Below are 27173 nucleotides of genomic sequence, written 5' to 3'. Positions count from 1 at the left end.
AATTACTAAACCTGAAATAAATGAGCCAAAGGAATATGCATCTTTAAAATATACGTAGCTACAAAGTAAAAAGCTAACCTTTTCAAACAATATTGCCTCTCTCTCACTTACCAACTTTACATTTCCCTGTATGGCCCCAGAAGATGACTGGTTAGCCAGAGACGGGTAAGACTCCTCAAGGGAGGAACAACCTAAGACAGGCACAGTCGCAGGGGGGCCATCAGGTGAGAAATTGGGGATCAACAGAGGTGAGGCTTAGAACCTCATCCCCCCTGTTTTGAGAGAAATCTTCTGTATCCGTGGATGTTTTGTTGCCCTTGTCTAGCTTGGATTAATACTTAGTCTATAGGCACACACCTGATCATCTACATTTGCCCTCTTACAGCACTAAACTACCTACCACTTCAGCATTTTATTAAAAAAAAATAAGGGAGAAATGTGGGATTCACATATAAATCAAGTATAAAAATCAAATGAATAATCATATCTGACCTGATTGTTTATAGTTCATGATGCGTGATCAAAACCGAAAGTTTCTATGATATGACTGCCCTTGCACTGTTCACCATGTAAGAACTTATTCACTATGTAAGAACTTGTTCACCATGTAAGAACTTGTTCGTTACACTTCAGAAGATTGGAGACTGATGAGAATTAGGCTTGGGGGTGATTAATGATTGTGCATTGAGTCCCCTATACAGAATTTTATTGTTGTTAAGAACCATTTGATCAATAAATATGAGAGATGCCCTCTCAAAAAAAATATATATATATATACACGTAGCTGCAGCTAAATTGCTGCTCCACCAGAGGCCTATGAGAATGCTCGCCTCTACACATTTTTGTCGAACTGGTCAGTAAGAAACTTAACCTTAGCTAATCTGATAAATGAAAAGTACTAATTCCTTGTTATGTGAATTTGAATTTCTATCATCATTATTGAGGTTGAGCATTTTATATTTGTTGACCAATTTTCTTGTGTTTCTTTTTCTGAAAATTCTCCAGAAATGATTTTTTTAAGGTCTCAGATAAAAATCTGTGCTATATGTGTGATAACATGCTGTAACTGAGAAGAAAAGTACTTTCAAAACCAAGATGGGACTATTCTCTTCTTCCTTTTGTACAAGTGTTACACATTATTAAGCATATATTATTGTAGGGAACTCTGAAAGCCACCAGGAAGTGGGGTGTGGGTTTTCTCCAGAACCAGCGGCCATGAACTGCAGAAAAAGGAACCTTCCGTGCACTGCTATTATCCCAAAACGATGAAAGTCCAGAAATAACATTGTACATTCATTGTGGTCTTTTGTTTTTTATTTTGTTTATTCATTAACTTGCTTATCGATGGTTTATTATGTACAAAGCTATCAATATAGGATCTAGAAAAGCAAGTAACCAAATAAAATGACAATGAATTAGACAAAATCCTTCCTTTAAGGCATTTATGATATTTTTGAGACCAAATGGATCTAAAGCAAGTGAGAGGCTGTGGATCTTACTTGAGTACCAAGGAGGTTAGACGTCACTTGGGGAAATAGGAATGACTGCAGATGAGTGGCAATATTCAAACTACTCTTGAAGCAAATTATTCTGAAAGCAGTGTAGATGAAAAGAAGAAAGGGACTAGAGGTAGAAAACCTAATTAGGGGGCAATTACCTTTTATAAGTGGCAGATGATAAAGATCAATATTTCCGCAGGGGCAATGGGAATGGCAGAGTCGAACAACCGCCCGGAGTGCTTGGGGGACGCAGAGCTGTCGGGAACAGATCCTGGATGGGGTAGAACTGGTGATGCCCAGGAAGATGAATCCCGGAAAGGAGGGAACACCAGGTATGTAAAACGCCTACTGGTGAAAGACCCTTACAGTAGCCACCTTTATCCACTGGAGTGGAAGCGAGAGAATGTCATTATTCTCCTCATGCGATCCGTGCCTGTTTACTGAAATGCTGCTAGACTAGGTGCTGTGTGCTGTTGATAAATGGTGAGAAAAACTGATAAGGTCCTTACTTGCATGTAGCTTAAACCTACCCAGGAAGAACAGCAGATAGAAAGCAACAATGGTGCTTTGCCCTGGGAGAACTACCCACCACTGCTGGTAGATCAGCGCTTTACAGACCACTGGCTCTTTGGCAGCCCTTGGAAGTGATGCCTTTGCCTGAAGCCCAGCCCCTCAGAAGGAGAGGAGGGTGCTCAGGAACAGCCTGGGACCCACAGTGGCCCATGGCATCTGCTGAGACTTCTTTCCGGGTCTCTCAGTCCAGTTTGCAGAGAGGCAGGCCCTCTTCCCTGCATGGTGTGGACCTGGAAGCGTGAAGGGCTGGAGCACAGCAGCCAGTTTACAGCCATGAAGTCCACCTTGACCATGATTTGAACAATAATTTTCTATAGTAAGTAGAAGGCAGAGCCAAGAGTTAAGAGAAAAACCATGTCCTGGTGATATCATTTGAGTCTGGTCAAGCTCTGAGCAAAACTAGATTTATTCCTGACCTTTTGGGTTAGGTGAGGGAATAAATTCTATTTTGGTTCAGACCAGTTTAGTTTGGATTTTCATTCACTTGTAGTCAGAAGAGGTCTGTTATATCTGCTCTAAAAAAAATGTCCTGTTCTTTTCCCCCAGACGGCAAATATTTTGAAATTACTTTTCTCTAAACATTTTATTGCAAAATTATGGCATATTACAAAATTTAAAGCATTTGAAGTCTAAGAAGAATGGTATTTCCATGGAAATAATTAAATGACTATCTATGGAAAGTTACGGTATCTTCTAGTCTGTTTTAAATTATGGTATTAAGTTCACAGCTCTATGTTCTTCATTTACCAGAACTTGGAGAAGTTGGCTATTTAGGCCATTATAAATCCATGTGTATTTCTGTTTTGAGGTGGCAAGTGTTACTGAGTATTTACTTTATTGAAAAACAATCAAAGTTTATTGTTCATTTCTAGGTAAAAATATTTTTTAAAATTAAGTAGCTCCTATTTTAGTCAAGGTGGTGAACACATAACCCAGTAAATACACAAAAGTCAGTGAATATGTTGCCTTAATTTTTATTTTTACATTTTAAGAATCATTCCTTGGAACAATTCATATCTTTCGCCCAGAAAAAACGACATTAGGGATTTTGAGGAGTGTTTTCATACGATGTATTGTCACCATTCAGAATCAGCTTGGAAATGTTGTATTAGACATAATCAGACATTCAGACGTGGGCGAATACACTGACCCAGTTTCCCTCTCACGCAGTAATGACACAGCCCTGCGCGTGTATGTTTTCTGAGCAAACAAAGGATTTCAATTCCACTATTTCCGTATCCTTTCCTTGGGGTGATGGTTAGAACAAGAAGGTGTCAGCACTGGCCATAGAAAGGGAACATGATCTTGTAGGGTCTTTTTTCCCTTAATGAAGACTGGAGAGAGAAACAAAATTGAGAATAATGTCCCAAGCATCCCCTAACCCCCTTTTAAAGGAACTATTCAAGTCTGAGGGTGACAATGTTGCCTTTTCCGATCACTTCACAGGCTTATCAGGAAGAGCAAATAAAATGTGAAAGTGGCTCGTATGTGTTCAAGTGCTATGCGAAGTCAGGCATACCTCCCGTTTGGGTTTCCTAGAGGCAGTGTGAGGTCGGGGCCTGCTGGGCAGGCTGTGCATTACCCAAGGGTGTCCGCATGTCGCTGCAGACCCCTGTATCTATGTCAGTAACTTTCTTGACAAATGGCATGTTGTGACAGTGCTCTTACGGGAAGGGTGCCTTTTAAAAATTCTCACGAAGGCCCTTTGTCTTGTGCTCAGCGAGGTGTTGTCCTGGCCTCCTTTGGCTCCTCTTCCAGTCCAAATGTAAGTTTCATAGCGTTATCCCCGTGCAGAGATTCCTGCAATGACTCATCAATTGCCTTCAGAATAACGTTCAAATTTCTAAAACTGATGAGTTCTGAGGCCCCTCCCACTCAGTGTCATCTCTCCCTGTTCTCTGCCAGCCCCACCCTCTGCCCCAGTGAGAGGAGAGGCCTACAGATCTCTGAATGGCGTGCGCTTTCTGGCCTCTGAGCCTGAGGTACTCGTTATACCCAAACCATCCTTCTCCTCCTTTCTCATATGCAGCTTAGAGGCCATGCTGGGTGTCACCGCCTCCAGGGAGCCATCCATAGCTGCCTCCTTTACTTGGCCCTGTAGAAAGCTGTGTCTGTTCCTATGTTCTGTCTCGCAGTGGCCTTCGTTAGTCACTCAGCTTCCTCTGGTCGGCGGCGAGCAACCGCAGGACAGAGTGGATACCACTCTCCCGGGGGCCTGGAGTGCATTGGGTCCCACGTGTGTTTGCTGAATGAAATGAAGTCTGGCTTCTGGTGTTGTGGGCTCCTTTCTTGTTTTGTGACCTTGAGCAAGTCACTTGATTTCTCTTTGTCTTACTTCCCTGCTAGAAAAATAGAGTTTGAATTAGCCAATCCATAAAAGAGAACATTTAGGCTTGGAAATATGCATATATTTTTCTCAACCTAAGTTCAGAATCTTCTGTCTTTGCTGCTGAAATGGGGGAAAAAAAGGAGGGACATTTTGGTAGTTGAAACTCAATACATATGAAACGTGTGTGTATATGTGTGTGTGTGTTTCCTTCCTGACATTAAATTTCCCTTACCAGCTTTGAGAGGTTTTCTGACAAGTGATCATGGTAATGAAAATGCTTGGCAAGTGAAATCCAGTTATTTTACAGTGGTTTAACATTTTCCAAATGCCATATGTAATAGGTGTTTGACATTGCACATAATTCACTGGATCCTTATTCCATTTTTACTGCAAATTTATGGATTAAGCTTCAGGGCAAATGGCTTCAACAACAGTCTGTGACCATTCTGTGACTGTGGAATGGAGAGCTCCCAGGTAGCTCATTAATTTGGAAGTCAGTATGCAGAGCTCAGGTGCCAGCTCCCAGGTAGCAGGAAGCAGTGTCTTAACCTTAGTCATCCGGGGATTTCAGGCTGTGGGCAGAGCAGAGTATCTCCAGGATATGGGGGGGCAGCTAAAAGGAAAGGGGAGTGGGAGGATGGGGGCAGGAAAGAAAGAGGGGAGTCTCAGAGAGCAGCTGTCGGAAGACGCTACAGCCCATGGTGCCTTACATTTCACAGGCTGATCAGTAGTATCGGTAATAATATCAGTGACCAGTGTTGATTCACGTTCTGTGACATGTCCCTTTTGATGCCTACAGGACAGGAATGCTTTTGCAACGCCTGCCAGTCTTGCTATGTTGTCTGGAGGGAGGTTCCCAGAGGAGCCCATTATCCTCCTTATGCCTCCACTACACAAGGTTTTGCTGAGCTCTAGTTTCTGTAGGCATATTATCCAAACAATATTATTTCCCAAATTAAAAGGTAGAGTATAACACTGAATGTGACTTTCAACAATATACACATGCTCTGCCTACAAGGATGAGATGTAAATGTCCCCCTTCGGGGGATGTGGTCCTCGAATTTAGGACCATAGATTTGTTGGGTGTTGAAGAAGCAACATGGACTGTAGAGAATGACAACCTTAAAAAGAAATTCAGCTGAGCTACATTTGACTTAGAATTATTTTTGAGTAAGCCCTGGAATCCCTGAAGATCCTTTCACGTGAGGAGAGCACAAACGCTCGGGCAGCCCGGGGTGGGCACGCGTATTTGTAGCATGCATGCTGCACTGAGGTGTGACAGCATCGGTCATAAATGCCTCTGCTTTAGTGCAGAGAAACCAGCGTATCTTACTACCAAGTCACCTTTTATGGAAACACTCGAGCAGGCACCTGCTGTACATTTCAGTTGAATAAATCAGTGATTTTTAAAGACCTGCCAGTGAACCAGTGCCCCTACGGCTGAGAAAGAATCAATCACCCCAGGAGCTTGTTGCAAATAAATTCACTTATGTTTCTCCCTAATCCTCCAGAATCTGAAGCTTTTGGCAGGGGCAGAAGTCCAGGAATCCATATTTTAAAGCAGCTATGGGGGTAATGACCAGGTTTGGGACCCACTGGGCTAAGTCATATTTCATATGTTAGCAGCCATACAATGAACTCTCCCCTCACTGTGATATTAGATGTAAGCAATACTCTTTCCTGGGAAAATAACTGAGAGGTCTGATACTGGCAACTCTGAAGAAAGTAAGCATTACTGGGTAATGAAGCTCAGTTTCAGAACTGGGGCGTCATGGTCCAGCCACTGCAGATGGAACACTTTCATCTCTGGAATCTTAATTGTCCGCTTGGCTGGGTCACGAAGTTGGAATCTTCCCGACATGGAGGTACATTAGTAGACTTTTACTCATTTTCTGGAACAAAATGGAGAAGTCTGTATCCATTCACACCACCAAAAAAATGTTCTCTTTAAGTCAACACATCTTAACATGTCAAGACAGGCCAGACTTTACTACCGAGCAATGTAAGTAAGACATTTTAAAATAAAGTTCTTGACTTACAGTACTTCATATACTGTCAATGGGTCACCCAAGCACCCATGGTTTTAGTGATGCAATGCAAATAGATTACAGCAAATATAAGTGTGAATCTAAAGGTAAAACTTTTACCCAATTTCTTGATATTAAGATAATGGGATTTGGAAAGAAGCTGAAATGCCAGACTGTTAATCTATATCAGAAAAACTCTGTTAAATTTGAACTTTTATAAATGTACAAGGAAAATGCTTGAACACAAGTCCTTAGCAGGGGTCATGTTGTTCACTTCCGGAGAATGTGAGCTTCGCCAGGAAGCCCACTCATTCACTCACCCAGCCAACAAACCCGTAGTGAGGGGTCTGCTATGGACCAAGCACCCTGGTCAGCCTGAGGGAGTCATTCACATCTGATTAAGTCTTTCCTTCCCATTACAAAAATTATTTACAAAGCCCGAATAGAACTAAAACATATATGTATTCATTTAAATAATTTGTTCTTATCTTGTATAGCACTATGGTATGCTCTATTATGGATTTTTAAAAATTAGATACAAGGCTTTCCTTCTGACAGTTTACAATCCATAGCAACTCATAAAAATGACTGCATAATGGGTCTGTCAAGTAGTAGAAAATAAATATTTTACTTTCGGCTTCCTTGGTTTCTTATGAGAAAGGTTAAGCGCGGTTTGCGAGCAGCGCCTGAGACACCTGCACAGATTCTTTCCCGGCAGGGCTCTGTGTGGATGGAGGAAGCATGTTGCTTCTTTTAAAACAGCAGAGAGGTAGTTCGAAATGGGCGATTGTTGTCGTGAGGCAGCATCCCACGGCCACCGTCATGATGTCTCTCCTGCACGCCTTCACCTCCTCCTGTCCACTGCCCCGTGTCACCTGTCACCAACCCGCCCGGCTGGAACCCAGCCCTCCGGGGCCCAAGCCCACCCCAGGCAGCTGAATGCGGCTGGAGAAAAACCAACAGACACGCTGATTGTTTTCCCTTTAAGTCCACCTTTGTGTTGCCCAACAGTCACACCATGTCCCCTCCCCACCGAAACTCCAACTCTGATATTTGTTCGTATCTCTTCCTCTCCCCCTCCAACTCCTAACACCTCTCCATCCCCACTTTCAAATGAAATGTGTTTTTTTGTTTCACTGATATTTTAATGAACTATTCCTGCCTAACGAGGCTCCACAAACTTAGTGGCTGAAAACGAGAAACGATGCATCGCCCCCTCACAGCTGGTGGGCAGGGGCTCGGGCAGACCCCGCCGTGCTGCCCTGTACCCTGTGGGCAGCCACAGGCTCAGGCCCTGGCGGCCGGGCTGGCCGGGCCCCTGCGATGGCCCCTCATGCCCTGCGTGTGCCCCCTGCTCATTCAGGAGCCCGCCTTCCCTAGAGCAGGGCAGCTGGGCTCTGAGGAGGAGAAAACAGGAGATGCTAGTTTCTTAAGGCCCAGGCCTGAAAATCCCAGAACATCAGTCCTGCCTTATTTTGTCGGTCAAAGTGAGGCACACGGCCAGGGATGTAAGGGGAGAAAAGTAGATTAAACCTCTTAATGTGAGAAGCTGCATGTGAGTACGGGCTTGGGAGGAACTGCTGGTAACATCACTGAAAACTACACCCCAACTACTTGAACGCCGATCGCCCTGACAAGTGCAGCCACCGCGTCGCGCCTCCTGGTGTCTGTGCCCGCGTGCCCACGCTCTCCCGTCCCGCTGATGAGTCGCCCCGCCTCACAAGGCCAGGCCTCTCCCCTCTTACACTGGAACCCACTTCCCCCTGTTCACCGTTATTGTTCCAGTGAATTTTCTTCTCTCCCATGCATCACCAATTCTTCTCTGTTGCACCATGTAATTCCCACTGGCCAACAGTGTATTATAATTTCTCTCTTCTTAAAAAACAACCCAAGAAGCTAAAAGCCCTCCCCTGAATCCATATCACCCTGTGGACATTTTTCTTTTCTGTTTCCCTTTATAGTGAAATCTCAGCAAATGACCGACGTGCACTGTCCTCAGTTCCTCTTAATTCCTCCTCTCCTGAACCCACGCGGTCAGGTTTGTCCCCGTCGCCCCACCGCAACAGCCCGCAGGTTCCGCCGTCTGAAATGCCAAGTACGGTCTTGTCTTCTCATCCCACTTGGCCATCAAGGGGCACTGGCACGACCGGTCCCTCCTCCTCGGAAACTCCCCCTCTGTTGGCTCCTGGCAGGGCCCACCATGCGCTCTCCTGCCGCTCCTGCCGCCTCCCAGGGGCTCTGTCTGTCTCCTTGTGCGTCCCTCTGCTTTTCCTCAGCCTCTGCTCAAGGCTCCATCCTGGGCTCTCCCCTCGTCTTTGCTTTCTCGCCCCTTCAGATGCCATCTGTATTCTCAAGACTCTACCACTTCTACCTGCACCCCACACCTCTTCCCCAGACTGCGGACTGTGCCTGATGGCCCACCTGAGGTATCCAGTCAGCACCGCAAATGAGTGGTCCCAGAGGGCAGCTCTGACAGGTCCCCCAGGGGTCCTCCCACAGACCTGTCATCTCAGGAATGACGTCTCCGTCTTCCCAGGTGCTCTGGCCAAAACTTGGAGTCATCTCGGGATCTCTCTTTTTCTCAAAATCCTCACTGAGTTTGTCTTCAGATCTTGTCGGCTCTTTCCTTAAAATAAATCCATGATCTGAACACGTCTCACCACCGTCTCCCACCCTGGATTTCTCTAGGTAGCATCCACGCTGGCCTCCTTGTGGCCTCTTCTCAGTGCGTAGACAGCGGGCTTTTCCTGAATGGGAAGCCGATGATCCTGCTGTTCTGCTTAAAGCCCTTCATGACTTCCTGCTTCATTCAGAGGAAAGGCCTGCAGCGGTGTCCTCACCATGGCCTCCGACGCCGTACTGTCCGCCCTGAAACCGTGGCATTTGAAGCCTCTGGTCTCTTTTCCCACCCCCCTGCCCCTCATTAATTTGCCCCCACCTCACTGCAGACTTTGTCCCAACCCACCAGGCTGCTTTCCCCGCAGGGCCTCTGCCTGCTATGCCCTCGGTCTGCAGAGCTCTTCTGTCCTTGCCACCATATACAGGGCTTTGATTTTCCTCATCTGTTTGTTTACTGCATGCCCTCCCCTCACACTGTAAGCTCCATGAAGGCAGGGACTTCCGTCGGTTTGGTTTGCTGTTCTATTCCCAGCACTGGGAATAACACAGCTACATGGAAGGCACTCTGTAAATAGGTGTTGAATTAGTAAACTTCCAATTTCTTTTTTGTTTTTTTTTAAGCAGTTAATTTTATGCCCTTTGAAATGTATTTTATTTTATGATGAAATACAAGATAGAAATTGCTAACCAGTTCTTGCAGCAACACCTTTGGGAGAGGCTAAATTGTGAGGCCTCTTTTGCTCTTTATCCTTATTAGATTCTATCTGTCCCTTGACTAGTTTCCTGCTGCTCGAATTACTATGGCTTTGTTCATGTCTTTAACACATGAGAGAAGTAGCCCATCGCTTTCCTCTCAGCTCCAAGCTTCTCTCTTCTCCCCTGCTTATTTTTAGACATCCATCACAAACCACTCCTCGACTACATCCTGTTAGCCAAGTGACAAGCAAGATCTATTTTAGACAGATGCTCAGGTCCTTTTAATGCACTATTCCCCACTCGTCTTTCTCTTAACTTTCAGGATTTGGGGGTTTGTGGTGTGGGCTACTACGCTACTTAGGGTTTATTTTGTGTTTGCGTATTTTGGAGGGTTAGTCTATTTGGCATCTTGAAAAATTCTTCGTTATAAAAGATTTTAAACATTTTCAGAATTATAATGTATGTAATCATTTTATCTCTGATTTTTTTATGCCTTGTTCATGTTGGCTATATATATGGGCTTCTTTATAGCAAATAGTTGTATAACAAACAATTCTGTATAACAAGAGTAAAATAGAATATCTTGTTATGGTTTCATAGAAACAAGAACTTTGATTTTAATGAGATGTAGCCTAAGACTGTATGTGTTCTGTGTGTTTGTCTGTCAGTGAGTCCCAACTGTGGGACATGTACCCATGTCAGTGCATCACTTCCTCAAACACCATATCCTATGTACAACACATACTCTAAATTAGATGATTTAATATTTGATGAATGATTTAATAATGATGAATAAATTAAGTGATTTGTTGGAAATAGGACTTGGATCAATGACCGTTTTTTCACATTAGTTTTGCACTTTTCTCTTATCATGTGTCAGGACATATTATTCGGAATAAGCCCAACGTGCAGCTTTTCCACGGAGTGCTTGGCTGCATGTTCCGAGTGAGGGAAACATGAAGAAAGCTGCTTTAAGACAGGCTCTGGAGAGGTGGACCTGGCATGGATATAATGCTCCAAAGTTGAGAAATTTCACATGACACTCAAAATGGAACTAACAAATGTTAGTGGCAGAAAAATAGCCAAGGTCACAGATATATCTTCTCTTAACCCAAGATCATTGAAGAAAGATTGGTGCTGCCAGAGACAGCCTTATAATCAAAACACCCCCAAGCAGAAACAGGGCTACCTAGAAGCAAGCCCACCGGGAAAACGCTAGGTTTCCTCATTAAACAGCGAATATAATTCTAAGAACATGGTTTGCTATCTGTGGGGAAAGGGATTAAAATAAGGATCCATTAGGAAGCTTTTAAAGGAAACACCCCTGGTGAGTACACACACACACACACACACACACACACACACACACACACACACACACACCATATTCCTTGGTAATTCTGCTTTTGTTAGACTAGGAAAATTGCGTTTTTTAAACATGCAATACTTGATGATAGAGCCAGATGTCTAAAAGCATGTGGAATTGGAGAAGGATATAGTCTTCAGGTTGAAGATTTGCCATGGAAAATCCAAATACAGATCAAGGAATTTTTTTTTTTAACTGAAACTTTAAAGTCTATTGTAATCTATTTAGGAGACGAGATATCCTATATACTATGAAAGCAGTCACTGAGCTGAAAGCGAGATCAATTATAAAACCCATTGCTCCTCATCATCCCCTATACCAGCAATCATCAGTGGATGATGCTGGCATTCATACGGTCAAGGTAAACACACACAATCCAAACTCCAAACCCTGTCCCCAGTTCTGCTAACGTCACTACATCTACTTTCTCAAAAATCTAACTAACATCCTACCCGGAGGCTCAGCCATTTGTCAGTTTTACTTTAGGATCGCTATTGGTCTCTAGAAGTTTTATTTTACATCTCTGAGTATAATTTTGGTTTGGGGAAAACATGGAGGTTTTTATGGGTTTTGTGTAAAGGAAGGTGCTCATTAATAAACATACTTCATTTTAAGATTTTAAGGAAAGTGATCCAAAAATTACAACACAATGATAAGCTGACACATTGTTTTGTCTAAATAAATCCATGTGTTGGAGCGCTGATTCTAGGCTATCTTCCAAACCTACAGACCTTTGGTGTTCCCCTTGTTAGTTCATGTGCATTCGCTGAGCCTGCATGCTATGCTGCTTTCACTCAAAAAAGTTGTCCATATCCAGGCATGAAGTCACTACACTGGACACGCACCACTGGCACGCTGTGACCTACATACAGTGTATGTGGTTTACATTTTCAGTAACTAGGAGGCAATTTAATTGTCTGACTCAATTACAGTAAGTGGGAGCCAGATTGCCGAGTCTGCATTCACCTCGCTGAAAACGGGCCCTCAAAGTCGAGCCAAATTCTCAAAGGAGAAGCCGGGTCAGCAAAGCTGCTGCTGAAGCACACGTGTTCCAGTCGGTGTCTTGAGAAAGCTGCTGGCTTCCCTTGATCCTTTCTTCCCGTCTCTGGCTCTCGGAGACTGGTCAATTCTAAGACCAACAGTACAACTGAGTTTGACGCCAGCAGAATGGGGGTCCTATTTGGGGCAGCTGTTTCTTAAATGAAAGCCAAAAGAAATATTGCACAGTAGGAGGGGCCATAGTAAAGCTGGGCTTCGATTAACTTGGAGAGGGAACCTTTTCTGAGCCGCATGGGTATGCTTAGATTTCCATTAGTCTTGAATGTCTCTAGACAGGGTAGCCTGGGCTCTTGGGACTCGACTACCTCATGTCCCCTGTGGTCAACTCAAGACTGGTTTGCTACATGGCTCCCACTCTGACCTGCCGACCCTGGCTTCTGACCAGGTGCCGTGTGTGCTTAGCCAGGGGCCGCCACTTGGCGAGCGCAGCCCAGCGTCCCCCAAGAAAGATCCGTCTGACGCTCAATGCCGGACGCTGTGCTGGGACTCTGTTCTAGTCTTTCTTTGGATTGTGCCAAGTAGGCGCTGGATTTGAAGTCTTCCCTCTTTGGCAGCTATGTTAAAAGGTAATGGAGACAATTCTCAGTGGGAGTGATCCAGCCCGACTTCTACAGTGAAGCAAAATGCAGGTAAAATTCTAGTGAGAAAAGTGAAACCCGAGAGAAAGGAAATCCTTCTTTAATCCATCAGCTCTGAAAGCAAAGGATTCTGGTGTATTGGGAGTAACTGTGAACAGCACCACAACCTGGTAATAATACTCAGGGGAGCAGCTGACACTTCTTAAAAGTACTAATAATTATGATGGAAAGTTGTTCCTTTTTCTACCATCGGCTGAGCTTATTCTGGGAAAGGAACGCTCAGACTGGGGCAGAGGAGAAGGCCCTGAGGTAACAGTCCGACCTGAGGCTGATACTTGCCTCATCTTTCATTTAATTTAATTTTTAATTTTGGTAAAAGACACATGACTTAAAAGCTGCCCCCTCAACCATCTCTATACGTACAGTTCAGTAGCATTAAGCACGTCCACATGGTTGTACAACAGAACTCTTTCCATTGTGAAGACGGGAAACCCCAGACCCGTTAAGCGGCTGCTTTTGCTACTTCGTTTTCAAATCGATGACACATCTCAGAAGTTATCACCAGTGAGTACAGACAGAGAATTTTTATTTTTTAATCCAGTAAGATACCGATAGGTGTGGAGGCTTTTTGCTACTAGCTGCTCCAATTATTTGTAGAGGTTAAAATACTCATAAAGTCTAAGTCCAAGCAGTGCATTTTTTTGTTTATATATTATCAGTGTGTGGGGTCACCTGGCTATGTTTGAAGGACCAGTGGGCCACAAAAGACCATAGTTCAGGTTCCATGACACTATGTTTATTTAAAATACAGTAAGGAAAGAATTTAGTAAAATGCAATAGGCTTAGTAAGGCAGATATACCATCGCCCGTCACCCAAATGGCTGAAAGCTGCTCTACTTTACGAGAATATTACTCAGAACCAGCCGGCTCTCTCAGAGTCTTCCCTTCGCCCCCATGGAGTACATTGTTTCAATAATATTTCATAATTTCTTAGCACTTCATTAATGTTAAGAATGTTTTTATGGATATTTTATTGGAAGATAGTCTTAAAATAAACGGGCCCGTGTGGTTGCTGGGGCGGAGTGGCTGAGGGCAGCGGCCCTGGCACCCAGTGGCCCTGGGTTTGGACCCAGCCTCTGACATTCGTGACCATTGGCTACACTTCCCTTTTCTATGCCTCGGTTTCCTCATCAATAAAACTGGAGGAAAAAAAGGGCTAATGAAACAATGTACATAAAGCTCTTAGCATAGTGCCCGGTATATAGGAAATGGTTAACAAGTTACTGATTATTATTATTTTCTTAAAAATAAGCAAATCAGCAGGTACACACACAATTACCTATTTATCCACCAGGACTAGGATCTCCATGTGCTTTTTTAGCAGAATAACCAGTAACATTCTGGTTCTTAGATATGATTTAGTAAATACCAAGCAGGTGAGGTAAGGGGCCTTGTCTACAGGATGTGATTTCAGGGTTCCTGGAAGACCCCTCCCCATGTGCTGAGGGCTGATGCTCCGCTGCACCTTATTGGATTGCATTTAACAGTACATTTAAATTTAAATGTAAAGAACTCCTTCCCTTCTTTCTCTTGCCCTCTTCCTTTCCTTCTCCCTCATGCTCTCTCTCCTATCGGGGGTGCCTGGGGGGCTTCCTGAAGTCCCCACAGACGGCAGGATGCTTGCCCCGGTGTCCCAGGCTCCAGAGTCGCTGAGCAGGCCTGCAGAATCACACAGCCACCTGCCAATTTTTCTTCAGTTTAACATTAAGAGGAAAATGTTTTTCAAGAAATAAACTTTAAGCCCTCTCTGGCTGCAGTAAGTTTTTGTGTTCTTTATTATTTGTGTATTTCTGAATTTTTGTAAGGAATGTGTATCACCTATATAATCAGAAAAAAATGAGCATTTCTAAGGATCTTCAGTGTATGGAGAAGTGGTGACTTGGATATCTGGGTTATGACTTGCACAACGAATTAAGAGTAAAGGCTAAAAGCATTTCCTGAAAGCAACATGCAAAATATAAGATCTACAAATATATCTTTAGAAGTCATCTTATAAAAGCAGCAATTTCTCTGGTACATGGACACATTTTTCTTCCTTGAAAGGTTTCTAAATTCTTGCCTATCCATTTGGAGAGACTGCGACAGAACAGTTATACTTTTTCCAGAGAGAAAAAGAGGAGTCACATACATCAGTTGTTCCCTATGCCTGTATTATGTCAAAGTCTTTACAATTTTATTGACTCTGTCTGGTCAGAAGTCTCAGGAGGCACATGAGCTGATGACATGTGGGTTCGGTTCAGTCCTTGAATCATTTTCTTTGAAATGGCCTTTTCTTTGTGAGGCAAGAACATTAGCATTTCAATTAGTCTGGCATCCGAGACATGAGGGTACTAGTGGCAAACACGTGCCCTCTCACTGCCCAGGCCTGGAGGAAGGCAGCATATTTTTCAGACTCAGAAAACTCCTTTGAAGGCAGCGCTTTCCTGACTTGGGGTAGAGCCACTGTGGGGGTTCTGGAGAAAGGGGTTTTCAGCATCTCTTCTCGGGGGATCCTGGAAGCACGGAGCATCTCCCCGGGCTCCTGGCCGGCTCCTGGCCAGCCTCAGCTTCCCGGACCACATCCCCCACAGATCCTTCACCTGCACCTACTCTGTCCGAGGAGAGCAGACTTGTCAGAGTCCCTCTCCCCACATGGCCATTTTATCTCCAGTTATTTATAAAAAAAAAAACAAGTAAAAAAGCATGACTGACATTATTCATAAATTTGAGTAACAACTTTTATACTTAATTTCTAGAAATTTGGAGAAGAAATGGAAGGGAATAGAGGAGATTTTCATTGGGAAAGCATTGATGAGTGGCCCCTGAAGAGAGCCGCAGAGGCACACACTGAACACAGCACGGGCCATAACCTCGCTCCTCTCCCCTCTTCGGACATGCATGTGACCTGACACTTGCCCCTCCTCTGAGCCTCCGGATCCCCTAATGCACCGAGGGCTCGTCCTGGGGCTGCACATGTGCGCAGCAACTGGGCCTCTCCCACCACTTTTCCAAAGGAAGCCTCCTCACTCTTACTGAGTATCTGGCGTGTGCCGTTGGCTGTCACACCCATGACCCCGGTAGCATGTTCATAGGTGGGACACCACACACACTTTCGGAATCTATTTGGAGAGCTTTCAGAAGAGAACAATGAGTTCTTAAGAAAGTACAAAATTAATTAAAATGATGACGTGTTTTTGGCTTTTACATTTCCATATAAATTTATCTAACATGGAAAAATGCTGTGATGACTTACCACATTTTATTAATTTATCTGCTATAGGAATACATAATTATTCTTTTCTCTGTATCAGCTTCTTACACTGTGATTCTTTTATAACATTTATCACGTTATATTTTAACACTGTGACGTGCCTTACTGAGGAAGCTGAGGCCCCCAGACCGAGGACGGCACCGTATTCCTCCCGGTGCCGAGCGCTTTGCTCCTTGGTACAGAGGAAACAGTCGAATGCCCAGTGGTTGAGTGAATGACGAACAGGAGGACAGATGAATGGATGGGCGGACAGCTATGTGCACATACTTAGTACTATAATCTTGCCTGCAAAACAAATGCAGGAAGATTTGCTAGATTTTTCCTAGAAAAGCTCTTAAGGATTAGGCGTGATATAAATAGAAGGATAATGTAATACTGTCCCCAGGGTTTCTCAGCAGGAGCAATGTGGACATTGTGGGCAGGATAAGTGTTTGTGGTGGAGGTGGTCCTGTGAATTGTAAAACACTTAGCAGCATCCCTGGCCTTTGCCAGTAGATGCCAATAGAATACCCCCTCCCCAGCTCTGACAACCAAAAGTGCAGACAGACATTGCCAGCGGCCCCTGGCAGAGGAGGGGAAAAGCCACCTTCATGGAGAGCCACTGGGGCATCGTGTGGGCTTTAGGACAGCATTACACATTTGCAATGCATTTTTTCTGTTCGAGAAGGTGAGTACATAATTAGGTGAAATGAAGGTGTGGGTAAAATTACAGTATTTCCAGAATCTCTCACCTGGCCTTAGTGCATCTCCATATCAATAGGTGTTTCCAAGGAGTGGAGAGCAACAGTCCACCTCCATATCCATAGGGGGTTACAAGGGGAAGTGAGGGCATACCTGGAGCAGAGAGGTTGGGTGGGGTCCCTTTTTGCAGCTGGGTCAAGAGAGACACGGGTGAGCAAACGTGGACGACTACGCGTAAGCAAGAAACGGGTTTCCCCCTTTGACTGATTGCAGCTTCAAAGGTAATTTTCCCTGGGCTGGGAACTTACTTTCCCCCCAGCTTTGTAGAAGGGAATAGTAATGCCATTCTCCTACCCAGATTGGGAAAGATGGGGAACAGTCTTTGTATTCCTGAAAAGTTGTTTCAAAAGATGTCATTTTTTCTGACAATTTTAAACTGCAAATTTTGAAGCTGAAAATAAGCCTCTGAAGGACAGAATCCTTATGTTTCTAATGCATATGGGCTTTCCGTGTAGTTTCCTCCTGTAAGATATTTATTTCCACATCTGTTGGGAAAACCTTACACCGCCTTCTTGTCTGTTCTGTGCTTGGCTTATTTCTACCACATAGCTGGCAATTTTCCTAATTAAATATCCCCATCTTCCAAATTCTGCAGAATTTGCCTCTATTTTGCCTCATTTTAGAAATAGGACAAATACATCTGAGTTCCCAAACTCCTTAGTTTACCCATAAAAGGTAATTAAATCTAATGATTTAATATCAGAGACAAATTTTCAAAATACTTTCACATTAAAAAAAAATTATTTTCACTGAGGAGTAAGGAAAGATAACCTCCATGTAACAAATGAGGATGAAATGGAAACCTAGAGATTTGGGAACTATGTAGGTGTGGGTAAAATTGCAGTATTTCCAGAATCTCTCGCCTGGCTTGTGCATCTCCATGTCAACAGGTGCTTCCGAGGGTGCAGAGAAGCGGTCCATCTCCATATCAATAGGTGATTACACGGGTGTAACTGGAGGGGAGAATTTGGATGCTGTCCCTTTCTGCAGCCCGGAGAAGAAAGACACAGGCGAACAGACGTGGACAACTGCTTGTAGGCAATAAATGGGTTTCTCCCACTTTATTTCTCCCTTTGACTGATTTTGGTTTCAAAGGTAATTTGCCCCAGGCTGGGAGAAAGATTCCCCCCTCCCCCTAGAGTTACAGTACGGTAATAGAATATATTACCAGCAGCGCCAGGAGTAATCCAAAATCTTGAGTCCCAATCCCAAATTGAGTCCCAATCTCAATATATGCAAAATTTCATTAAGTAGCTTTAGAATGCTCCCAGTCAAGAATGCATTCATCTGTGCTCCTACCGTGGTACCTCACAGCTTTCACTCCCCACCCCGCACACTCTCACGACTATTTGGCTCTATCTTCAGTGTTTGCTGGTATCACTGGCGTAAGGTGGATCATTCCATGGTCACTCAAGGCTGGACACCTGTCCATGGATTTTTGAGCTATTTGTATTTGCACTTCCACTAACTGCTGATTTTTTTCTTCTCAATTTTCTTTCACTTTTATATTTATTTCCCGTATATTATAAATTAAAAAAAAGGTCTCTGCCAGTGTTAGACATTGTCTGTGCTTTCTGACAGATAGTCACGAGATGTGACTGTGCAGGGGTGTCCGAAGGGAGATTCTTGTGGTGATAGAATGATTCTATATGTTGACTGCAAGTGGTTGCACGAACCTGCACCTGATAAAATGGCACAGAATCTCACACATTCATTGAACCAGTGTTAATTTCTCGAATTTGGTTGTCATGTGACATCACCAGAGGAACTTGGTGAGCTGGTGCACAGGATCTCTCTGCTGTCTGTGACTTCCTGGGAACCCATCATTGGTTCAATATGACACAATCTGAACAAAAACTTGCATCATTTATCAGCATGGTAATAAATTAGCTAACTTTGGGAATAGGCCCAGGGTGGAGAGATTAAATCTATTTTTTCCCCCTCTGTAGTTTAGGAAGTCTTAGAGCTCAGACAGATGGAGCCGTTCCCAGGAAGAACCAGGTTAGACCATGGACTCAGTCACTCTCCCTTGCATTTAGAGAAACAACGTACCTGATTTTGATAAATATGATGCTGGGTGGGAGAGTCAAAGTCAAGTAAAACATGGTGCCCATCCCTGCAGACCTATTAGGGAAACATGGACATGTGAGCAACTTGGGCCCTTCAAGTGCTGTGGACCGTGGGCTTGCTATCTGTCCAGAGTCTGCTCGGAGTTCAGGAGAGCTGGCGCAGGACTGGAGAAGGCTTCTGGAGAGAGAGCCCTCCAGCTAAGAGGGAGGATGAGTGGTTCTCCAGGTAGAACAGCACAGGGAATAGGGCAAAGATTCTCTCCCTTTGTAAATGCAGCACCTGCAGCCAACATCTGGTATCAAAGAGAGACTCCATAAAGGCGTGAAACTGAGCAATCAGGGCTGTGTGGGGGGAGAGGGGTGCACTCCAAACAACAAAGGCAGAAAAAGAGCAAATCTCCATTTTTTTCCTCCGAGGAGGACTCTGCCAGGTGCCAAGATAATACAGAGCACCTACTGGGCAGAAATAGCCCAAACTTTATATGTTCCATCTTCTTCATTCACACACACACACATGGAGATTTCCCAAAGGCACCGACCCGTATTGTACCTTCTTCTGGTCCTTCACCCAATACACTGACCTGGAAATCTAGCATCACAACTCCTTTCTGGAAATCCAGTCTATTTGGGTATGAATTTAGTCTGTGTATTGTTTTTTAAAGTAATTTGACTTTGGTGAAAATTGTATTTTTCAAATATTCAGCATAAACATTATTCTGTAATATATAAACAAATGAAAATTATAAAAACTTAGACTTTTACATTGTTTCTTATTATTATAACAATTTCTTAATCTTTCTCAACTTTTAAAATATGTTTTACATTATTGTCCCCAAGTTCAATTACATTATTTGGAAGTTCTCTAATTTTCTGTCCATTCAGTGCACTCCCTTTTTCATTCACATAGGAAAACCCAACAATTGGAGGGAAGAAGGAAAATAAATAGTATCTGTGTGGGTTGACCCGGAAGGAAATCTACTTCTCTTCTCTGATACAAATTTAAGTTAGAGACAAATTAAACAACAACAGATTTTTAAAAATAAAATATATTTTCAAGGTTTAAAAAAATTATAAAGCCAAGTTCATTTAATGAATAACTTCAGTAAATTCTTTGAATTTGTATGTTCTAAAAGGTGTATACCACTTTTAGAGTATATGTGCAGCTTAAAAATGCTAACATTACAAAATAGAACTTTTAAGCTGCCAACTCAAAGCTTTGCAGTAAGATGGGGATCTTGACTTCTTTAGACAGTAGCTGTGGAAACTTATAGAAAGGCTCTTACTGTTGAGTTGTTATTAAAAGGACAATTTAAAATACTGCTATGTGTGAATTTAAGACTTGGAAGTGATCCCATAGTTTATAAAAACTGCAACAGAAGTTTAGAAATGGAAAACCCATTAAATGTCACCTTTGGATTTCCACAGGCTAACTGTGTTAATGGTTATACAAACCTCTTATTTCTTAATATATAACATTGCCTCAGAAGATGGTATTTTTCTTTCCTTTTCTAATACCAGCATGATATTTTAGTGAGAAAAAACTTACTTTTCTCTCCCTTTAAAGACATAATGGAAAAATATATGCTGCTGGGGCTGGTGGAGTAGGTGCATCTCAGAATATTGTTCGCTTTTCTATTTGCTATGATTGATCCTTGGGACTCGCAGTAAAGTGATAGGCAGATGCGCCAGTGTTTGGAGCCAGATTTATATTCTTCCTCAGAGTAGACTATGAAGTATTCAATTTGGAATTTATCCAGTTGTAATCTGTTTTGATGAACAATTCAGGCAATTTACATTACAAACTACAGGTCATCCTTAATTTACGATGGTGTTACATCCCCATAAGTCCATGATAAGTTGAAAATATTGTAAGTCAAAAATGCATTTAATACATGAACGTCACAGCTTAGCAGGGCCTCCCTTAAACGTGCTCAGAACACTTACATCAGCCTACAGCTGGGTGACTCCCAGACAAAGGCTCCTTTATAATAAAGTATTTATGGAGTACTGGACCAACAGTGACCAACAGAAGGGCTGGGTTGTACCAAATGGTTGTAAGCGTGTCGGTTGTTTACCCCTGTGATCGTGTGGCTGACTGGTGGCCGCAGCTCACTGCCCAGCATCATGAGACAGGGTGGTACATACAGCCCAGGAAGACATCCACATTCAAAAGGCAAAGTGTGGCTCCTGCTGGGTGCACAGCACTTTCACACCATCGTGAAGTGGAAAAATTTTACGTCAAGTCATCACATGTCAGGGTCTGTCTGTGTAAAACAAGCAACATCTGAAATTTTCACTTTATGGAATTATACATGAGAAATACTGAGAAATACAAGAGTAATATATTTACTCTTCATGCCTAGAGATGACATATAAATGCACATAAAAATATATACATAAATGACAAAAGTTATATATATGTGTGTATACATATATATATGTGTGTGTGTACATATAATAAATACATGTCTTTTTAACGCATGCTAATGAGTACTCCCTTATGCCAGGCACTCCACTCAAAATTTTGTCTCATTTTATCCTCATAAGAACCTACGAGATAACCCTACATATTGCTATCGCCATGTTACAGAAGAGACAACTGAAGCTCAGAAAAGTTAAGTAACTTGACCAATTTCCCCAGCTAGTAAAGGGTAAGGCCAAAATGTTAAAAAGAAAAGAAAGAAAAAAAAGCTAGCCTACTTTAGAGCTCATATACTCAGACGCCAGGTACCCCACACAACCCCGCTGACCCTGACGCTCTCAAGCAGAACACGATGCCTGGGAATAGGTGTTTCTTAAGCTTGGTTACTTAACGTTTTTTAAACTAGTGCGTATTTCTCAAATTAGCTGATTATTGATAATTCTTCTTAAAATCCATTTCACAGCAATTATACAAAATGGAAAAAAAAAGCGACATTTTCAAGGAATGGAAATTCAGCAATAATCCGTATGGCCAGGGCTCCCTTGGAAGCAGCATGTTTTGGCTCAGCCCCGGCCGATGCATCCCAGCCCCGCAAGCTCTCGCACCCGTCCCAGCGCCACCTAGTGATGGTCTCAGCAGGAGGTACCAGCCCCGGAGCAGAGCTAAGCCAGGCAGCACACACGTGGGTCCTGGCCCCTCCTCTGCAAACAGCTGACAGAAGACAGACTTCCTGTGTCCCAGTGTGGGAGAAATCCAGGGCACACCGCGGCCTTTGGAGGCACTTGCGCGCATAGGAGCTGCTTCGCAGAATCAGAGAGCCGGAGGCAGCGCAGCGGAGGGGAATGTCTCAACTAACTCCCACACTTTGCAGCCGGGTCTAGAGAATAAAGCGATTGGCTCAACGACACACAGATAATCAAAGTCAGAGTCAGGGTGGAACCGGGGCCTCCTGACTCAACTACAGTCATTCCAGCCCCCCTTAACATCAGCTGAGACATGTTCTTTTCATTACATGTGTGGAACCGTCTGATTTAAAGTGGCTTGAGTTTAAAGGTGGCATTGTCGGTTCATGTAACGGAAACAGCCACAGCCATATCAGTGGGACGTGTCCTCCCCCTCTGTCACCATCACGCCTCCGCGGACCCCATTCTCAGGTTGCTCTCTGGCGAGATGTCTCTAGCAGCTGGAGCTTGAGCATCCTCTTAAGTTCAAGGGCAGAGGAAATGAGAGCTTCTCTTTCTCCAAACAATTTCAGACTAAAATCTTGGGCCTGACTTTCCTGGCCAGAATTGGATTTGTCTCTATTCCTTGAAAAAGCACCAGTTCCACGGCAAGGGAATGAACCAATTCAGCAAGGCCTGTCGAGGTCACAGACCCACGCCCCGGCCAGTGGGACCCAGGTGTTTGGGATATTTTCAGCAGGGGAAGAAAAAGAGCATGGACAGTGCCAAAGCAATAGTGTTCATTCTATGAATGTAAATAACACTTATAAAATATGGAAGTGACTAACAATAGTGAAGGGAGTGAATAAAAAGATATCACCTGATGAAGACATATCAAGATTTTTGCCACAAGTACTCTTCAGGTGACTTATATTTTATTAAGGTATAAATCAATTCAAAGAAGGGATAGGAAAATACTTTGAACAATAATGACTAAAAATCCAAAGGGCATTGCAATACCAATAATTGGTAGGAAGAGCAAGGAAGAAAGACGTTTTCTTATCTGCAGGAAGTGGAAATGGTGATAATGTGGAATCGGTATTTTGTGTATCGTAACAGAGTGAAGTTCTTCTGCTGAACATGCACCATATTTCATTGCTTTACATTTTCCTGAATTTTTTTCATAATACCAGAATTTGACATAATATATAATATATGTCTTTGTTATTTCTATGCTTTACTGCCTGTGTTCTCTACCAGGGTGTAAGCTCCCCAAAGATAGGAATCTGTGTCCTTTTTATTGATACCTCAATGTCTAGAAGAGGGCCTGGCACATAGTAGGCCCTCCATAAATATTTGTTTAATGCTATAGAGTCTAATATGGTAGCCATTAGCCACATGTGACTATTTACATTTTAATTTAAATTAATTAAATGAAATTAAATTAAAAAATCAGTACATCAGACATAGTCCCCACATTTTATGTGCTCAATAGCTGTAGATGCTAGAGGTTACCATATTAAACAGTGCAAATATAGATTGTTTCTATCATTTTAGTTCTACTGAATGGAATTCCATGGAATTCCTTTGCAATTAATGAATGAGTAAATACTCAAGAGTTATGAAGAAAATAAGTGGAAGCCATTATAATAATTGTCAGGTTAATGAGATTAAAAGTAGCTGTACTGAATCCTAAAAGGCCTCTGTGGAAAATCAGAAACAATGAATAGTATTAACTTTAAAGACTTTGACAAAAGACAAGTCCGACTTTTGTTTTAGATCAATCATGCAAAAGCAGGGAGACTAAATAATTTGGGGATTGACCTGAAAACGGAAATTAGTAAATCTTAGGACTTTAAATAGAATATTCAGATTTTTTTTAAAAACAGCATAAGTGGAGGCCTTCCCAACCTCTCATCATCATTAAAATCACTTCATTGAGATTTGTAATCCTAATCCACCACGTATGAACACGGACGGAATGGGATATGACAGAACTCGAGCTTTTCAGTGCCTCTCTTTAATTATAAATAGACAGGCAAGGATCACCAGGCCCCTGGGGAAGCCGCCACGTGCACGACAGAGGCCAAAACAACCTGGAGGAAAAAGGGATGAAGGAAACAAGGGACAGTGGAAGGACCAGAACAAAATCCTCAAAGAAAGGAGATGCGTCCATGTAACGAGCATGGTGTCATACAAAGGAAGAAGGAAGGAAGGAAGCTCTTTGAAATTGAAAATAAGATGACAAATTTTTTTTCAAAAAATTAAGAAATAACAACAAAAAAAAGCAAGAGAAAAAAAGAGAGAAGATCGATCCAGGAGTTCCAAAACCCAATGAACAGGCGCTCATAAGGACTAAAGGGAAGGTAGAAGAGAATAAATGACCAAAGAAATAATGGAAGTAAATTTCCAGAACCAAGGGATCCATTTATATAAAAAGGAAAATGAAGAAAATGTAAACACTGTATACTACATAATAACAATAGTAGGAAGTATTTATATAGTCACAGTAATATATTTTAAAATGTGATATAACTAGTGAGCAACTAGAGGGCGGGAAGGGGTGAAGGAGGCTCGAACACTGTCTCTACCCAATGAGAAAATCAGTAGAAAATCTAAAATTGGTAATTAAAAAATAGCACTATATGGACATTACTTGGAAGTATGGTAAATTTAAATCAATTGGAAAGTGGAGGATTGTTGGCTTCATTCTGTTTTATATAAAGTTTTCATAGTTTTTTTATTGAAGGATTTTACTGGCTTTTTGAAACTGCATGTAGTGATTAGAAAAAATTAAAAACAGTAAACATTAAACATATTAGCCAGCAATTACTCAAGAACTAAAGACACTTTACACTTTTTGCTTTTTATCTCACTTTATAAAAAAAAATTACTATTTGCTTAAGCCTCTACATTTATTTCATAATCATAGAAAACCTCAGACATACACTTTTATCACGATTAGGGTTGTAGACCCATCTAAGTGTTTTTTTAATTATTATTCTTTAGATGTTTCTTTCTAGAGAGATGCAATAATTACAGGCCACAGATTATATATATATATATATATATATATATATATATATAGAGAGAGAGAGAGAGAGAGAGAGAGAGAGAGAGAGAGAGAGTTGTAGCTAGATTATGTGTTATGTAAGAATCTCTTCTATTACTCTTCTGTAATTTTGGCAAATATTTTCTTGTTGTCCCAATAGTTTAAAAAAACACTGCTAGCTTCCTACTCTTAAAAGCATTGTTTTATTAAAATACTATTCTTGCTTATTGATTTGGAGAGGCTATTTTTTTCTCTGTGAGACTTCGTAGCATTATTTTATTTTCCATAGTCAGTGTAACCTTTTTGTGGCATCTCGCAGCCTCTCTCAGAGGGAGCTCCTTAACTCAGTGGCCCCACTCAGTCATGGACGCCCACGTGTATTCAGCCAGTGAATGCTTACCAACAGCTCACTGATACTGCAACACTCATCGTTCAAGGATCTGACTAGAATTTAAGCTCCACAAGACAGGGTTTGTGCCCACCTATTCAATGCCATCTTCCTAGCATTGAGACCAGTATCTGCTATGTGAAAGATGCTCAAAAAATATGCATGTTTGTTGACTGACTGACAGAGGAAATAGGACTGAGTGTTTTGGAGTCAGATGGTCCTAGATCAAAACCCTCGCTCTGAAACTTACGTATCTGTGATCTTATCAAATTTCTTATACCCTTTGTACATACGTTTCCTCATTTATAAAATGGAAATAAGATGTATTGTATATAGCTCTTGCAAAAATTAAATATGAAAAAAAAGTGTAAAATGCCTGACATAGCAGCTGACACAAAGTGAACTCTCATTGTATGGTATCTAAAATTACTAAGGCAGTGAGCCCTACAGAACTAGAACTTATTAATAACCCGAAGAGAAGTGAGGTTTACCAGAGCGAAGATGGGTGCCAGTAAATTCAGAAATGCAATTTCCTAGAGCTTTCTGACTGGGTAATCGTCTGAAATAAAGTTGTACTTCTAGTTCCTGTTTCTCTTGTCTGTAGAAGGATAGTTAAGTAAATTAATATTGGTGATATTTTGAATGCTAAATTTTATAAATACAAAATATGTCTTCTGATGATCACAAATCACTAAGACCTGTCTCTTTAAACTGCAGCCGTGTCAACAGGAAGGTTTGGTGCAATCTCAGAACAGCTGTTGAGACCTGCCTCCCTCCCAGCACTGCCCCAGATTGCAGGCAGCAATGGGTATGGGACCTACTACGCGCCCTGTGGCTGTGCTCTCGTCTCTGCAGGATGTTAACTGAGAGCTTAAGGTATGTGATATAGTTTAGGTGTGACGATTCCAAGATGGCATTTGAATAATTCATACACAGAGAGCACTAAAAAACATATGCAGAAACATCAGGCAAAAATCCCACTTATCTTCATGTCAAGTGATTCAGGAGATCCCATGCTTTCCTAATCATGGCAGAGATATTGGTTGGGAGCACACACACACACACACACACACACATGCGCGCGCACGCACACACACACACACACACACACACGCGTGCACACGCACACACACATGCACACACACACACACCAGTATAATTGAGAAAAGCTAATTATAAACTGCAAGTATTCATAATATTTCATGTGGCCAATACCTGTTCTCACTTAAACTCACACATAAGTAAGATCCCTACAATCATTAAGATGTTTAAAAAGTCTGAAGAAATTCATGAAGAAATTACTACATAGCAGACTCTCTGTTGATTATAAATGCTTATGTATTGCTCTGTTTATATGCTATCAATGAGAGATATCATACACTGAAGGAGACAAAATAGTAAAAACAATAACAGCTACTGACATTTTTGGGTTTGGCCAGGAAACCTTTTATGTTTGAGGAGATTAAGAAGGTGGGGGGCATTGGCAGCAATATAGGAGCCACCCCATAACCTAGCCTAGGGACACAGTCCGAATACAGAACAAAATTCTCCATGTAGTTTTACTAAAAGGAGGCATAATAATCATATGACTGTTAGGTAGAAAGATAGACATAAGCAGCCAGAAAAGCAGCTGCCCAGACACGGCCCAGGTCGGGGTCCCCTGTGGAGACAAAGGCTTTGCAGGGAGAGGACTTCCTCCCCGGCCCGATCACAATCGAGCCGGACTAAGAGCGGCCCGGCTCACTCCCGGGCGTGGGGACAGGACAGGCTCACCGAGCGTGAT

At 42.5% G+C, this 27173-nt stretch overlaps 1 long non-coding RNA gene across 1 annotated transcript in view; it reads left to right on the top strand.

Annotated features, from left to right (window-relative positions):
* Window positions 1-26260, top strand: part of LOC118927699 (uncharacterized) — a 105320-nt gene extending 79060 nt beyond the window's left edge. Inside the window, exons 2-4 of the long non-coding RNA XR_005030925.2 lie at window positions 1699-1831; window positions 21752-22873; window positions 26108-26260. This is a non-coding gene — a long non-coding RNA (uncharacterized LOC118927699). The remainder of the gene's footprint in view (window positions 1-1698; window positions 1832-21751; window positions 22874-26107) is intronic.
* The last annotated feature ends 913 nt before the right edge of the window (window positions 26261-27173 follow it).

Source organism: Manis pentadactyla, chromosome 16 (genome assembly GCF_030020395.1).
Source record: "Manis pentadactyla isolate mManPen7 chromosome 16, mManPen7.hap1, whole genome shotgun sequence".
Classification (NCBI taxonomy): domain Eukaryota; kingdom Metazoa; phylum Chordata; class Mammalia; order Pholidota; family Manidae; genus Manis; species Manis pentadactyla.
Note: the sequence above shows the minus strand (reverse complement) of the source record. Positions and strands in the feature narration are given on the sequence as shown.